Source organism: Bufo gargarizans, chromosome 1, assembly GCF_014858855.1.
Source record: "Bufo gargarizans isolate SCDJY-AF-19 chromosome 1, ASM1485885v1, whole genome shotgun sequence".
In the NCBI taxonomy this organism is placed as follows: Eukaryota; Metazoa; Chordata; class Amphibia; order Anura; family Bufonidae; genus Bufo; species Bufo gargarizans.
Window position 1 is genome coordinate 297,084,807 of NC_058080.1, and position 17,687 is coordinate 297,102,493.

A 17,687-nucleotide genomic window follows, 5' to 3' on the forward strand; every position below is an offset into this window, starting at 1 on the left:
CGTTTCTGTTCCGTTTTTGCGGATTCCGTTTGCGGTCCGTATGCGGAACCATTCATTTCTGCTTCCGTATTTCCGTATATCCGTTCTGCTGAAAGATAGAACTTGTCCTACTATTGCCCCGAAATAACGATATGTGGCTCCATTCAAGTCAATGGGTCTGCAAAAAATGCCAAATGCATATGGGATACATCCATATGTAATCTGTTTTTTGCAGATCATTCCCACTTTGCCCATGTGTATACTGTTAAAACACATTACTGTACATTACATTAATGATTAAAAATGTTATGTTTCTGTTTGTGATCCACAAACAACGGATCACATACGGAAACCATACAGAGATTTTTTGCGGAACTACAGTACTGAAACAGAACGAAAACGGAAACACAGCGGAAACAAAAAACTGAACAACGGATCTGTGAAAAATGGAACGCAAAATACAGAAAAAGCCATACGGTCGTGTGCAAGAGGCCTAAGCTTGAGGTATTTTGCAAAGAAGAATGGACAAAAATTTCAGCCTCTAGATGTGCAAAGCTGGTAGAGACATACCCAAAAAGACTTGCAGCTGTAATAGCAGAAAAATATGGTTCTACAAAGTATTGACTCAGGGGGGCTGAATACAAAAGCAAGACATATGACTACTTTTTCAAGGCCACTGTAAATTATATATTACGAGTTTGCACCAAAATAGTTTGGATCATGTCATTTCATTACATGCCTGGCATGGACTGGCATAATTCCCTTTAGTTGCCATTCTTATTATTTATTATAATAAGAAAAATAATACAGAGAGTATGAATAACTATTGCAGAAATATGAGTTGCCCAATTTATGAATATATATATAAAACCCAATTTACATTATCCTGAAGGCATACCTTAGGAAGGAGTATCCTTATTTACAATTCTTGTTCCCTGTAAGGGAACAATAAGGAGATATTAGGGAATAACATTGCCATATGATGTGAGTATGACCAACTTTCTTATGGCTGGTACATAATAAGTTAAAAGCCTGCATAGCTGTAATTGTCTTTAATAGTTTAGAGTGGGCAGCGCAAATCTAGTATTTGTTTGCAGGACAATTACATTTACAGTTGTCACTGTTCTAACATAATACTGTGACTAAGCCAAAAGGCAAAATTTCTCATTGTAAAATAAATTTCTTTAGATAGAAAAAGTGGGACATTTAGGCTGCTTACACACTTACGTTTTGGCTTTCCGATTGTGAGATCCGTTCAGGGCTCTCACAAGCTGTCCAAAACGGATCAGTTTTGCCCTAATGCATTCTGAATGGAAAAGGATCAACTCAGAATGCATCAGTTTGCCTCCAATCAGTCTCCATTCTGCTCTGGGGGCTGACACCAAAACACTGCCTGCAGCGTTTTGCTGTCCGCTTGACGAAACTGAGCCAAACGGATCCGTCCTGGCACACAATGTAAGTCAATGGGGATGGATCCATTTTCTCTGACACAATCTGGCACAATAGGAAACAAATCCGTCTCCCATTGACTTTCAATGGAGTTCATGACGGATCCATCTTGGCTATGTTACAGATAATAAAAAAAGGACCCGTTCATGCCGGATGCATGCGGTTGTATTATTGTAACAGATCCATTTTTGCAGATCCATGACGGATCCTCCTAAAACGCGAGTGTGAAATTAGCCTTACTAAGACCAGCATATTCCCTTAAGTCCTGCCAGCAGCACAGATGGGGTTAACTGCCACCTGTGGACTGGTAGGACCGGCGGAATTTTAATGAGCCCAAAAGAACCAATGAACAAACTCCAGGGAGGAGATCACCCCCCAGCCCACCGTGTTTTTTTCTGTCCTTTGGACAGGTGGAACTGGCGAGGTGCTCCCCCCTCTTTTTGGGGGAGCAGGAGGCTGTATTTTTGATGGGGTTCTCCCCCATTTGTCTCCTTTTTTCTTTGCTGTCTGCACTTATTGTTAGGCTCTTTTTTTCCCCTCATCGGACCTACCTCTGGTCCTACAGCTTACTTGGGGGTAGTACGGTACCATTTCTTGGTGCGGCGCTCTCCTCCTGTGACTGGCGGTCTCTGTGCCCCCCTGTGCCGCGCTCTCTCCCGGCGCTCCGAGGCATGGGTGCCGCCATGACCGAAGGTGACGCGCGGCCTCTGCGACGTCACTTCAGTTTTTTCTCCGTTCCCGGCCGGCGGCGCTTTCTCCTGCTGTCGGCCGGAGCATTTCACAGGGGGGGGGGGGCATTTCTTTTATTATTATTAAATATAAATATAAAGATAATATTAGGTTATTTTAAACCTAAATTATATATAGACAGTGGGGGTGATGCTTTCGGGGGGATGGATTTCAACAGGAAATCCCACCCCTGGGCGGAGCTTTTCCTTTTTAAGCTCCCTGATCCCATCATTCTGTCTCTTGTTGCGCTGCTTTGACAAGCTAGCTCCAAAGTCCTTTTGCGCTTTGACTGGGAGTTTCTCTGTCTTTTGACTGTGATTTCTTAAGCCACTGGGTTTCCAGTGTTGGTGGGGTCAATGGTTATTCTAAGCTGAATGTACCTGCACTTGTCAGATCGCAGAAGATGAGCAGCTTTGGGATTGACAAGTACCAGCTTGGGAGACTGGTTGGGAATCCCTTGTTCCGTTGACTCCTCATACCGTTATGTTATTTTTTGTTTTTTTACTCCCTATCGTTAGGCTTTAGGGATGTTTTAATCTTTCCTTTCGTTACAGTGATGGCTTCTCCTAGAGAGTCAGATCAGCTGCGGAAGTCGTCGGCCAAGAGGAAACACCTGGCCTGTTATGACTGTAACACGCCTTTGGACGACAGTTGCCCCTACTCCAGGTGTGACAGTTGTCGTTCCCGCACCACCACTGAACCCACCATGCAAGATATGTACCAGTGGGCGAAGATGTATGTGGACGACTCCATCAAGGGGGTAGTGCGTTTACTGAATGAGAGGCTACAGGCTCCCTCCCAGACTCCGATGGAAGTTGCCGCCCCTGCTGACAGACCCACGCCCTTCTCAGTGGGGTCATCTTCCTCTGAGGATGAGGAATCAACTTTGTGCTTTTCCCACCCGAAAAAAAGCTGAAGTTATTGAGGTCCATCAGGTCGGGGGACCATGATGTTGACACAGGGGAGTCCTCCGATCCCGCCGGTCGGACACAGCGTGTCTTCAAGGCGGATGAGACCCTTCTTTCTGTGATGCGCACAGAATGGAGGAAACCGGAAAAAGGTCCAGTCCTCACCAGAAAGTTTAAATTGATGTTCCCGATGGCCAAACCCTTGGTGGAATCATGGGGTTCCATTCCCAAGGTGGACATGGCTATAGCCAAATTGTCCAGGCGCACTCTGGTCCCTGCGGACGATGGGTCTAGTCTGCAGGACCCTCTCGATAGGAGGGCAGAGTGCACCCAGAGAAGGAGCTACTCGGCGGCCTCAGCCTCGGCCTCAACATCTATTGCGGCTACGGAGGTCACTTCCTTTTTGCGTTCCAAGTTGAACCAGATTCAAACGGATGTCAACCAGAGTGTCTCCCGGGATGATATCCTGGCCGCATTTAAATCGGTTAATTTGCCCATGGACTTCTTATGTGACACGTCCCAGTTATAACTGAAGTTGGCAGCCAAAACAATGGCCCTAGTGTCGGCTGCCCGAAGACCCTTATGGCTGAAACCCTGGAATGTAGATAACGCTTCTAAATACAATTTGTGTGGGCTCCCCTTCGAGCCGGACCGCCTGTTCGGTTCGGAATTAGACAACATCACGGAGGGACTCTCCAATAAGAAAGGGAAGAGTCTCCCCCAACAGCCCTTTCGGGGTCGTGGCAGGCAAGATCGCGGAGGCAGATCCGGACAGCAGGCCAGGGCATGTAGAGATTGGGGGGGCAGTCTCGAAGATCCTTGAGACGCTCCCGCAAACCCACCAAGGAGGCAAAACCCTCCTGACTATGGGCCCCTCAGAGGCTCTTGGTTAAACCCTGCTGCCCCTGTCGTTACGCCTCTGGATTTTCCCGTACCCCTCCCCCATCTTCCCGTGGGGGGACGTCTTTCCCACTTCAAACATGTATGGGCCCAGGAAATTTCAGTCTCCTGGGTTCAAAGCATAGTTTCTGCCGGTTATCTGATAGATCTCGTTTCTCTCCCCCCAGAAAGATTCATCGCTACTCGAAGTTTTCTGCCTGCCAAACAGAGGATCCTAGAGTCCTATATTCAGGACTATATTTCCAAGGGAGCCCTGGAGGAGGTACCGGCAGGGGAGAGGGGTCTAGGGATTTATTCTCCAGTATTCCTGGTGCCCAAGAAAACAGGAGATCTCCGGATGATCATAGATTTGAGATTTCTCAATCGATTCGTAAGGAGAACCAGGTTCCGGATGGAAACCATAAGGTCAGTCAGCCACATCCCCAACCCTGGAGACGTGATGGCTACTCTGGACCTTAAGGATGCTTACCTCCACATCCCGATCCACCCCTCCTCTCGGAAATTTCTCAGGATCGCGGTACAGATTTCAGGAGTGCGCAGGCATTTTCAGTTTGCCGCCCTCCCTTTCGGAATCTCATCTGCCCCTCTTATCTTCACCAAGGTGGTAGTGTCGGTGGTGGCAGCTCTGAGACTTCAGGGACTGACCATTGTTCTCTACTTGGACGATTGGTTTCTTCTAGCCTCTTCAGTTCCAATACTTACCCATCATCTTCATGTCGCAATTTCCTTTCTGCTCCGCCTAGGCTGGATCATCAACTGGCTATAACCTCAGCCAAGAGAATCTCTGAGCTTAAAGGGATTCTGTCACCTCCCCTCAGCCAAAAAACGATTTAAAAGCAGCCATGCAGCACAGCTTACCTGGATTAAGCTGTGCTGTTTAATCTTGAAATCCGTCCAGCAGTTACTTTAAAAAACGACTTTGATCAATAAGGAAATGCGTCCTGAAGGTGCCCAGAGGGGCGTTTTTTTCTTCCTAGTGAGCCCAGTACCGCCCCTCTTTCAGTGCCCAGCCCGCCTTCCTTGTATTTTCTAACTGCCGCCCCCAGCCTGCCACAGCCTCTCCTGCCTCTCCTCCCCCTCCCTCACGCCGAACGAAGTCTCGCACAGGCGCAGTACCCACTGAGGGCTGCGCCTGTGCGATCATCAGGAGACTGAGGGCGGCAGCTTCATCTTCGTCACTGGGCATGCGCAGAGCCCAGTGACGTCCGATGCTTGCTCTTCCCTGCTGACTGAGGGAAGAGCGAGCATCGGACGTCACTGGGCTCGGCGCATGCCCAGTGACGAAGATGAAGCTGCCGCCCTCAGTCTCCTGATGATCGCACAGGCGCAGCCCTCAGTGGGTACTGCGCCTGTGCGAGACTTCGTTCGGCGTGAGGGAGGGGGAGGAGAGGCAGGAGAGGCTGTGGCAGGCTGGGGGCGGCAGTTAGAAAATACAAGGAAGGCGGGCTGGGCACTGAAAGAGGGGCGGTACTGGGCTCACTAGGAAGAAAAAAACGCCCCTCTGGGCACCTTCAGGACGCATTTCCTTATTGATCAAAGTCGTTTTTTAAAGTAACTGCTGGACGGATTTCAAGATTAAACAGCACAGCTTAATCCAGGTAAGCTGTGCTGCATGGCTGCTTTTAAATCGTTTTTTGGCTGAGGGGAGGTGACAGAATCCCTTTAAAGCTTTTTCTGCAATGCATCCATATATCATTTTTTACAGGACAGAGTCCTTCTGAAATTTCTACCTTATTTTAGACCTAAGGTTCCAACTTTTCAAAATGTTAACCAGGTAATCTCTCTACCTGTGTTATTCTCTGCCTCCTCCTCTGATGCTCCGGTTAGACATCCACTGGACATCTCGAGATGCCTCCAGGTCTATGTGGATAGATCCAGGGAGTTCAGGATAGATGAGAACCTCTTCATCCTGTTTGCCTTTAAGTCTAAAGGCCGTAAAGCGTCTAAAGCTACTATTAGTCGCTGGGTCAGGGAAGCCATCAGGAAGGCTTTTATGTCCCAATCTTTAGCTCCTCCGGAGTTTGTGATGGCCCATTCTACTAGGGCCGTTGCAACCTCTGTTGCGGAGAGAAGCCTTCTCCCCTTAGAGTTGATCTGTAAGGCGGCTTCCTGGAGCTCTGAATCAACCTTCATCTCTCATTATAGAATAGATGCTAAGGTAGCAGAGTTTTCGGCCTTCGGGCAGACAGTTCTTACTTATGCCAGGCATGAGGACCCTCCCTAGGGGATTCTTCTTGCTATCTCCCCATCTGTGCTGCTGGTAGGACGTAAGGGAATCGTTAATTTCTAACGATAATTTGTTTTCCCTTAGTCCTAACAGCAGCACACAAATTTTCCCACCCTAAGTACATTCTGGGGGCTGGGGGGTGATCCCCTCCCTTTATGGGAGCTGGAGTTTGTTCATTGGTTCTTTTGGGCTCATTAAAATTCCGCCATCCCTACCAGTCCACAGGGGGCAGTTAACCCCATCTGTGCTGCTGTTAGGACTAAGGGAAAACAAATTATCGTTAGAAATTAACGATAACATGTCAATCTTAACCTGTGCACTGCTGGCATCAGAGCACCATAATTATTACGCCTCTTAATTGTGGAGTTTCTGTGCAAGTACGTGCACTAAAACCGGAATGTATAGCAGCAAAGAAGCTGGATTAGATCTTAATTTCAAAATCTATGACATTTTACTGACATAAATTATAACAAATGTGATAGGCCAGCTGAGCTAACCATGCAACACCCACTCCTCACCTCACCCAACCCATTGTTTGGAAAAAAAATGTATCTCCAGACCTCCAAATAATAGAATAATTTTGCACAAGTATGGCATGCAATACATTTTGTAACTTTTTAGTGCCAGTTTTTTGGCATACAGGGGATGATAAATGTCTCACAAATTGTTAATTAGCAGAATTTACTACATACAAAGATATGCCAATGATAATTGTAGTTAATTGCAAGACGAGATTGTTCGTCCTAGTGCGTGAAGTACCTGCAAGTTAGGACGAGCTATCTCGTCCAAGGTCCTGAAGGTGTTAAACATTTTTGCCACAGTGTTATGGTCTGAAAAGTCACTGCAGACTTAGATTTACAATATGCATTGACTCGGTGATTCACCTCGAACAAGGTAATACCATGTTTTACACTTTGAAACCTGTTCACATGTTTACTGAGATGATTTGTGCACTAAGTATCCCAAAAGGCTATGTATAGGTAGGAAATAGTTAACTGGCAGTTCCTAGTGTTGTTGGCGGGAGACAGTCTGGAACTGCCCCCCTTCCCCTCCAAGCTACAGTGAGCTGAGAGTGTGCTGCTGCTCAGGCTTGAGACGAGACCTATTTTGGTGTGCTCTACCAAGTGGGCCCTGAAAGAATACTCTTATCCAGGAAAACACCATTCCTAAGAGTGTAAAACTGGCAGAAAGCAACTTTGCTATGGATTATTCCCTAAGAGAAGGAGACATTACATTTTAACAGAAAATTGAGGACCACTTTAAGGCCATGCTGGACTGAGATAGTAAGTTAAATGCACTTTTGTGGCAATAGACTTTACTTCATGTGGGAAGGATTAATTGCTTCTGGTGCGTGCCACACTTCTGAGATGGACTGTCCATCCAATCCAGGACCACACCTAGCAGATTGTGAACTTCAGATAGTGAGAGAGTGACTGCACATCTTTGGTCAATTTGTAAGATTGCATAGTGTATTTAGAGAGACACTCAGGGAAGACTACTACCATCATTGTAACCTCCTAAATACAGCCTTTGGGAAAAGTCTACTCTGTGGTATACCTTCGAACTGTGCCTACCTACCGATTGTGTTTGTACTACAGCCTCCAATGTTTATTCAGTAAAGAGATCCTTTATTTTTTATGGTCTGATCATTGGTCTTCGTGTCTATAACACAGGGTCCTTGCTCTCCTGCCTTGCACTGCCCATGATACTCGTTTACCGATTCCTGTAGATGTGGAATTACAGTAAAATATCTGTCTACCTTGTATGGTAATTTTGGATTGTTACTGCATTGTACAACTTCCTTTAATTTGGTGTTTTTATACATAGTAACATAGTACATAAGGCCGAAAAAAGACATTTGTCCATCCAGTTTGGCCTGTCATCCTGCAAGTTGATCCAGAGGAAGGCAAAAAATAAACTGTGAGGTAGAAGCCAATTTTCCCCACTTTATGGGAATAAAAATTTCCTTCCCGACTCCAATCAGGCAATCAGAATAACTCCCTGGATCAACGACCCCTCTCTAGAAGCTATAGCCTGTAATATTATTACACTCCAGAAATACATCCAGGCCCCTCTTGAATTCCTTTATTGTACTCACCATCACCACCTCCTCAGGCAGAGAGTTCCATAGTCTCACTGCTCTTACCGTAAATAATCCTCTTCTATGTTTGTGTACAAACCTTCTTTCCTCCAGACGCAGAGAATGTCCCCTCGTTATGTATCACAACAGTATTCAATAGGTAGATATTTTTACAAAAGGAAAACATTCACTAACCAAATAGTGATAAAACTACAGTAAGTATAATTCAGTAACATGTGGAACCACATTTGGCTATAACTTAAAGTAAACATTTTATGTAGAAGAAACTTTGTCCTAGTCGTCTTCATGACATTCAATCAGTTCACTAATGTCTGAGGACATTCATTTATTTCTCTCTTAGGCCTCATACTCTTGACCATATCTTAGGTCTGCAAAAAACACATCTATATCTGCATATGTATAGTTACTTTCATATATGCATTTTCCTTTCTGGTTTTGAGAACCGGCAGAGGATCTCAAAACTGGAGGAAAATACAAACAGCTGCATCCATTCGGATGCGGTTGTATTAAATTGAAAACCCATTGACTTACAGTTGTTCTAGTGCCGGATCCGGATTGTTCATTTTTAATTTAATACAATCGTACCCGACTTGGATCTGGCACCTTTAACTTATATTTTTAGTGCCGGATCCAATTTGTTCAGTTTTGCAAACCAGACGCAAAACCGCAGTTTGCAGCGGTTTTGTGTTCAGTCACAGAACGCAACAAACAGGAACAGAAATCAGAATACATTCTGATTCTGTTCCAGTTTGTTCACATACATGTGAAAGTAGCCCATGTCTTTTTCGCACATTATAGCCCATGTCCTATTCTTGGCCGCAAACTGCGGTCCGTGGTCCCATTCAACTCAATGGGTACCATTGCACCCAAAAGTACATTGACCCCCTATTGCACTATAAAGTATGCTAACTAGGGATGAGCGAACTCGAACTGTATAGTTCGGGTTCGTACCGAATTTTGGGGTGTCCGTGACACGGACCCGAACCCGGACATTTTCGTAAAAGTCCGGGTTCGGGTTCGGTGTTCGTCGCTTTCTTCGCGCTTTTGTGACGCTTTCTTGGCGCTTTTTGAAAGGCTGCAAAGCAGCCAATCAACAAGCGTCATACTACTTGCCCCAAGAGGCCATCACAGCCATGCCTACTATTGGCATGGCTGTGATTGGCCAGAGCACCATGTGACCCAGCCTCTATTTAAGCTGGAGTCACATAGCGCCGCCCGTCACTCTGCTCTGATTAGCGTAGGGAGAGGTTGCGGCTGCGACAGTAGGGCGAGATTAGGCAGATTAACTCCTCCAAAGGACTTGATTAACTGATCGATCTGCAGCTGTGGATCATTGAGCTGCTGATCCTCAATTGCTCACTGTTTTTAGGCTGCACAGACCGTTTGTCAGTCTCATTTTTCTGGGGTGATCGGCGGCCATTTTGTGTCTTGTGGTGCGCCAGCACAAGCTGCGACCAAGTGCATTTAACCCTCAATGGTGTGGTTGTTTTTTGGCTAAAGCCTACATCAGGGTGAAGCTGTCACACCAAGTGCATTTAACCAGCAATAGTCTGTTCATTTTTTGGCCATATACAAAATCAGGGGCAAGCTGCGCCTGTCACCAAGTGCATTTAACCCTCAATGGTGTGGTTGTTTTTTGGCTAAAGCCTACATCAGGGTGAAGCTGTCACACCAAGTGCATTTAACCAGCAATAGTCTGTTCATTTTTTGGCCATATACAAAATCAGGGGCAAGCTGCGCCTGTCACCAAGTGCATTTAACCCTCAATGGTGTGGTTGTTTTTTGGCTAAAGCCTACATCAGGGTGAAGCTGTCACACCAAGTGCATTTAACCAGCAATAGTCTGTTCATTTTTTGGCCATATACAAAATCAGGGGCAAGCTGCGCCTGTCACCAAGTGCATTTAACCCTCAATGGTGTGGTTGTTTTTTGGCTAAAGCCTACATCAGGGTGAAGCTGTCACACCAAGTGCATTTAACCAGCAATAGTCTGTTCATTTTTTGGCCATATCCCAGTCTAATTCTGTCACTAAATCCATACCGGTCACCCAGCGCCTAAATACTAGGCCTCAAATTTATATCCAGCTAAATCTGTCCCTAGTGCTGTAGCTGGGCGAGTTATTTAGTGTCCGTTCAAGCACATTTCTTGTTCTGGGTTGAAATACAATTCCCAATTTAGCAATTTCATAATTTAGTGGTTCCTGCTATATCAGAGCTCTTTGAAATCTATCCCAAAAAGGGTATATAATATTGAAGGTGCACATAGGGTCATTCAGAGTAACTTCACACACACCCGCTACTGTGTATTTCCAAGTCTAATTCTGTCACTAAATCCATACCGGTGACCCAGCGCCTAAATACTAGGCCTCAAATTTAATTCCCTCTAAATCTCTCGTTACCCACCGCTGTACTGTTGTTGCTGGGCAAGATATTTAGTGTCCGTCAAAGCACATTTTTTGTTCTGGGTTGAAGTACAATTCCCAATTTAGCAATTTCATAATTTAGTGGTTTCTGCTATATCAGAGCTATTTGAAATCTATCCCAAAAAGGGTATATAATATTGAAGGTGCACATAGGGTCATTCAGAATAACTTCACACACACCCGCTACTGTGTATTTCCAAGTCTAATTCTGTCACTAAACCCATACCTGTCACCCAGCGCCTAAATACTAGGCCTCAAATTTAAATCCCTCTAAATCTCTCGTTACCGTTGTCCTGTTGTAGCTGGGAAAGTTATTTAGTGCCCGTCAAAGCACATTTTTTGTTCTGGGTTGAAGTACAATTCCCAATTTAGCAATTTCATAATTTAGTGGTTCCTGCTATATCAGAGCTATTTGAAATCTATCCCAAAAAGGGTATATAATATTGAAGGTGCACATAGGGTCATTCAGAATAACTTCACACACACCCGCTACTGTGTATTTCCAAGTCTAATTCTGTCACTAAATCCATACCGGTGACCCAGCGCCTAAATACTAGGCCTCAAATTTAATTCCCTCTAAATCTCTCGTTACCCACCGGTGTACTGTTGTTGCTGGGCAAGATATTTAGTGTCCGTCAAAGCACATTTTTTGTTCTGGGTTGAAGTACAATTCCCAATTTAGCAATTTCATAATTTAGTGGTTTCTGCTATATCAGAGCTATTTGAAATCTATCCCAAAAAGGGTATATAATATTGAAGGTGCACATAGGGTCATTCAGAATAACTTCACACACACCCGCTACTGTGTATTTCCAAGTCTAATTCTGTCACTAAACCCATACCTGTCACCCAGCGCCTAAATACTAGGCCTCAAATTTAAATCCCTCTAAATCTCTCGTTACCGTTGTCCTGTTGTAGCTGGGAAAGTTATTTAGTGCCCGTCAAAGCACATTTTTTGTTCTGGGTTGAAGTACAATTCCCAATTTAGCAATTTCATAATTTAGTGGTTCCTGCTATATCAGAGCTATTTGAAATCTATCCCAAAAAGGGTATATAATATTGAAGGTGCACATAGGGTCATTCAGAATAACTTCACACACACCCGCTACTGTGTATTTCCAAGTCTAATTCTGTCACTAAATCCATACCGGTGACCCAGCGCCTAAATACTAGGCCTCAAATTTAATTCCCTCTAAATCTCTCGTTACCCACCGCTGTACTGTTGTTGCTGGGCAAGATATTTAGTGTCCGTCAAAGCACATTTTTTGTTCTGGGTTGAAGTACAATTCCCAATTTAGCAATTTCATAATTTAGTGGTTTCTGCTATATCAGAGCTATTTGAAATCTATCCCTAAAAGGGTATATAATATTGAAGGTGCACATAGGGTCATTCAGAATAACTTCACACACACCCGCTACTGTGTATTTCCAAGTCTAATTCTGTCACTAAACCCATACCTGTCACCCAGCGCCTAAATACTAGGCCTCAAATTTATATCCAGCTAAATCTGTCCCTAGTGCTGTAGCTGGGCGAGTTATTTAGTGTCCGTTCAAGCACATTTCTTGTTCTGGGTTGAAATACAATTCCCAATTTAGCAATTTCATAATTTAGTGGTTCCTGCTATATCAGAGCTCTTTGAAATCTATCCCAAAAAGGGTATATAATATTGAAGGTGCACATAGGGTCATTCAGAGTAACTTCACACACACCCGCTACTGTGTATTTCCAAGTCTAATTCTGTCACTAAATCCATACCGGTGACCCAGCGCCTAAATACTAGGCCTCAAATTTAATTCCCTCTAAATCTCTCGTTACCCACCGCTGTACTGTTGTTGCTGGGCAAGATATTTAGTGTCCGTCAAAGCACATTTTTTGTTCTGGGTTGAAGTACAATTCCCAATTTAGCAATTTCATAATTTAGTGGTTTCTGCTATATCAGAGCTATTTGAAATCTATCCCAAAAAGGGTATATAATATTGAAGGTGCACATAGGGTCATTCAGAATAACTTCACACACACCCGCTACTGTGTATTTCCAAGTCTAATTCTGTCACTAAACCCATACCTGTCACCCAGCGCCTAAATACTAGGCCTCAAATTTAAATCCCTCTAAATCTCTCGTTACCGTTGTCCTGTTGTAGCTGGGAAAGTTATTTAGTGCCCGTCAAAGCACATTTTTTGTTCTGGGTTGAAGTACAATTCCCAATTTAGCAATTTCATAATTTAGTGGTTCCTGCTATATCAGAGCTATTTGAAATCTATCCCAAAAAGGGTATATAATATTGAAGGTGCACATAGGGTCATTCAGAATAACTTCACACACACCCGCTACTGTGTATTTCCAAGTCTAATTCTGTCACTAAATCCATACCGGTGACCCAGCGCCTAAATACTAGGCCTCAAATTTAATTCCCTCTAAATCTCTCGTTACCCACCGGTGTACTGTTGTTGCTGGGCAAGATATTTAGTGTCCGTCAAAGCACATTTTTTGTTCTGGGTTGAAGTACAATTCCCAATTTAGCAATTTCATAATTTAGTGGTTTCTGCTATATCAGAGCTATTTGAAATCTATCCCTAAAAGGGTATATAATATTGAAGGTGCACATAGGGTCATTCAGAATAACTTCACACACACCCGCTACTGTGTATTTCCAAGTCTAATTCTGTCACTAAACCCATACCTGTCACCCAGCGCCTAAATACTAGGCCTCAAATTTAAATCCCTCTAAATCTCTCGTTACCGTTGTCCTGTTGTAGCTGGGAAAGTTATTTAGTGCCCGTCAAAGCACATTTTTTGTTCTGGGTTGAAGTACAATTCCCAATTTAGCAATTTCATAATTTAGTGGTTCCTGCTATATCAGAGCTATTTGAAATCTATCCCAAAAAGGGTATATAATATTGAAGGTGCACATTGGGTCATTCAGAATAACTTCACACACACGCTTCTGTGCATTTCCAAGTCTAATTCTGTCACTAAATCCATACCGGTGACCCAGCGCCTAAATACTAGGCCTCAAATTTAATTCCCTCTAAATCTCTCGTTACCCACCGCTGTACTGTTGTTGCTGGGCAAGATATTTAGTGTCCGTCAAAGCACATTTTTTGTTCTGGGTTGAAGTACAATTCCCAATTTAGCAATTTCATAATTTAGTGGTTTCTGCTATATCAGAGCTATTTGAAATCTATCCCTAAAAGGGTATATAATATTGAAGGTGCACATAGGGTCATTCAGAATAACTTCACACACACCCGCTACTGTGTATTTCCAAGTCTAATTCTGTCACTAAATCCATACCGGTGACCCAGCGCCTAAATACTAGGCCTCAAATTTAATTCCCTCTAAATCTCTCGTTACCCACCGTTGTACTGTTGTTGCTGGGCAAGATATTTAGTGTCCGTCAAAGCACATTTTTTGTTCTGGGTTGAAGTACAATTCCCAATTTAGCAATTTCATAATTTAGTGGTTTCTGCTATATCAGAGCTATTTGAAATCTATCCCTAAAAGGGTATATAATATTCAAGGTGCACATTGGGTCATTCAGAATAACTTCACACACACACGCTTCTGTGCATTTCCAAGTCTAATTCTGTCACTAAATCCATACCGGTCACCCAGCGCCTAAATACTAGGCCTCAAATTTATATCCCGCTGAATTTGAATACAATACATTGGGCCAAATAATATATTTGTTGTTGTGGTGAACCATAACAATGAGAAAAACATCTAGTAAGGGACGCGGACGTGGACATGGTCGTGGTGGTGTTAGTGGACCCTCTGGTGCTGGGAGAGGACGTGGCCGTTCTGCCACATCCACACGTCCTAGTGTACCAACTACCTCAGGTCCCAGTAGCCGCCAGAATTTACAGCGATATATGGTGGGGCCCAATGCCGTTCTAAGGATGGTAAGGCCTGAGCAGGTACAGGCATTAGTCAATTGGGTGGCCGACAGTGGATCCAGCACGTTCACATTATCTCCCACCCAGTCTTCTGCAGAAAGCGCACAGATGGCGCCTGAAAACCAACCCCATCAGTCTGTCACATCACCCCCATGCATACCAGGGAAACTGTCTCAGCCTCAAGTTATGCAGCAGTCTCTTATGCTGTTTGAAGACTCCGCTGGCAGGGTTTCCCAAGGGCATCCACCTAGCCCTTCCCCAGCGGTGAAAGACATAGAATGCACTGACGCACAACCACTTATGTTTCCTGATGATGAGGACATGGGAATACCACCTCAGCATGTCTCTGATGATGACGAAACACAGGTGCCAACTGCTGCGTCTTTCTGCAGTGTGCAGACTGAACAGGAGGTCAGGGATCAAGACTGGGTGGAAGACGATGCAGGGGACGATGAGGTCCTAGACCCCACATGGAATGAAGGTCGTGCCACTGACTTTCACAGTTCGGAGGAAGAGGCAGTGGTGAGACCGAGCCAACAGCGTAGCAAAAGAGGGAGCAGTGGGCAAAAGCAGAACACCCGCCGCCAAGAGACTCCGCCTGCTACTGACCGCCGCCATCTGGGACCGAGCACCCCAAAGGCAGCTTCAAGGAGTTCCCTGGCATGGCACTTCTTCAAACAATGTGCTGACGACAAGACCCGAGTGGTTTGCACGCTGTGCCATCAGAGCCTGAAGCGAGGCATTAACGTTCTGAACCTGAGCACAACCTGCATGACCAGGCACCTGCATGCAAAGCATGAACTGCAGTGGAGTAAACACCTTAAAACCAAGGAAGTCACTCAGGCTCCCCCTGCTACCTCTTCTGCTGCTGCCGCCTCGGCCTATTCTGCTGCTGCCGCCTCGGCCTCTTCCTCCGCCTCTGGAGGAACGTTGGCACCTGCCGCCCAGCAAACAGGGGATGTACCACCAACACCACCACCACCACCTCCGTCACCAAGCGTCTCAACCATGTCACACGCCAGCGTTCAGCTCTCCATCTCACAAACATTTGATAGAAAGCGTAAATTCCCACCTAGCCACCCTCGATCCCTGGCCCTGAATGCCAGCATTTCTAAACTACTGGCCTATGAAATGCTGTCATTTAGGCTGGTGGACACAGACAGCTTCAAACAGCTCATGTCGCTTGCTGTCCCACAGTATGTTGTTCCCAGCCGGCACTACTTCTCCAAGAGAGCCGTGCCTTCCCTGCACAACCAAGTATCCGATAAAATCAAGTGTGCACTGCGCAACGCCATCTGTAGCAAGGTCCACCTAACCACAGATACGTGGACCAGTAAGCACGGCCAGGGACGCTATATCTCCCTAACTGCACACTGGGTAAATGTAGTGGCAGCTGGGCCCCAGGCGGAGAGCTGTTTGGCGCACGTCCTTCCGCCGCCAAGGATCGCAGGGCAACATTCTTTGCCTCCTGTTGCCACCTCCTCCTTCTCGGCTTCCTCCTCCTCTTCTTCCACCTGCTCATCCAGTCAGCCACACACCTTCACCACCAACTTCAGCACAGCCCGGGGTAAACGTCAGCAGGCCATTCTGAAACTCATATGTTTGGGGGACAGGCCCCACACCGCACAGGAGTTGTGGCGGGGTATAGAACAACAGACCGACGAGTGGTTGCTGCCGGTGAGCCTCAAGCCCGGCCTGGTGGTGTGTGATAATGGGCGAAATCTCGTTGCAGCTCTGGGACTAGCCAATTTGACGCACATCCCTTGCTTGGCGCATGTGCTGAATTTGGTGGTGCAGAAGTTCATTCACAACTACCCCGACATGTCAGAGCTGCTGCATAAAGTGCGGGCCGTCTGTTCGCGCTTCCGGCGTTCACATCCTGCTGCTGCTCGCCTGTCTGCGCTACAGCGTAACTTCGGCCTTCCCGCTCACCGCCTCATATGCGACGTGCCCACCAGGTGGAACTCCACCTTGCACATGCTGGACAGACTGTGCGAGCAGCAGCAGGCCATAGTGGAGTTTCAGCTGCAGCACGCACGGGTCAGTCGCACTACAGAACAGCACCACTTCACCACCAATGACTGGGCCTCCATGCGAGACCTGTGTGCCCTGTTGCGCTGTTTCGAGTACTCCACCAACATGGCCAGTGGCGATGACACCGTTATCAGCGTTACAATACCACTTCTATGTCTCCTTGAGAAAACACTTAGGGCGATGATGGAAGAGGAGGTGGCCCAGGAGGAGGAGGAGGAGGAGGAGGAAGAGGGGTCATTTTTAGCACTTTCAGGCCAGTCTCTTCGAAGTGACTCAGAGGGAGGTTTTTGGCAACAGCAGAGGCCAGGTACAAATGTGGCCAGCCAGGGCCCACTACTGGAGGACGAGGAGGACGAGGATGAGGAGGAGGTGGAGGAGGATGAGGATGAAGCATGGTCACAGCGGGGTGGCACCCAACGCAGCTCGGGTCCATCACTGGTGCGTGGCTGGGGGGAAAGGCAGGACGATGACGATACGCCTCCCACAGAGGACAGCTTGTCCTTATCCCTGGGCAGCCTGGCACACATGAGCGACTACATGCTGCAGTGCCTGCGCAACGACAGCAGAGTTGCCCACATTTTAACCTGTGCGGACTACTGGGTTGCCACCCTGCTGGATCCACGCTACAAAGACAATGTGCCCACCTTACTTCCTGCACTGGAGCGTGATAGGAAGATGCGCGAGTACAAGCGCACGTTGGTAGACACGCTACTGAGAGCATTCCCAAATGTCACAGGGGAACAAGTGGAAGCCCAAGGCCAAGGCAGAGGAGGAGCAAGAGGTCGCCAAGGCAGCTGTGTCACGGCCAGCTCCTCTGAGGGCAGGGTTAGCATGGCAGAGATGTGGAAAACTTTTGTCAACACGCCACAGCTAACTGCACCACCACCTGATACGCAACGTGTTAGCAGGAGGCAACATTTCACTAACATGGTGGAACAGTACGTGTGCACACCCCTCCACGTACTGACTGATGGTTCGGCCCCATTCAACTTCTGGGTCTCTAAATTGTCCACGTGGCCAGAGCTAGCCTTTTATGCCTTG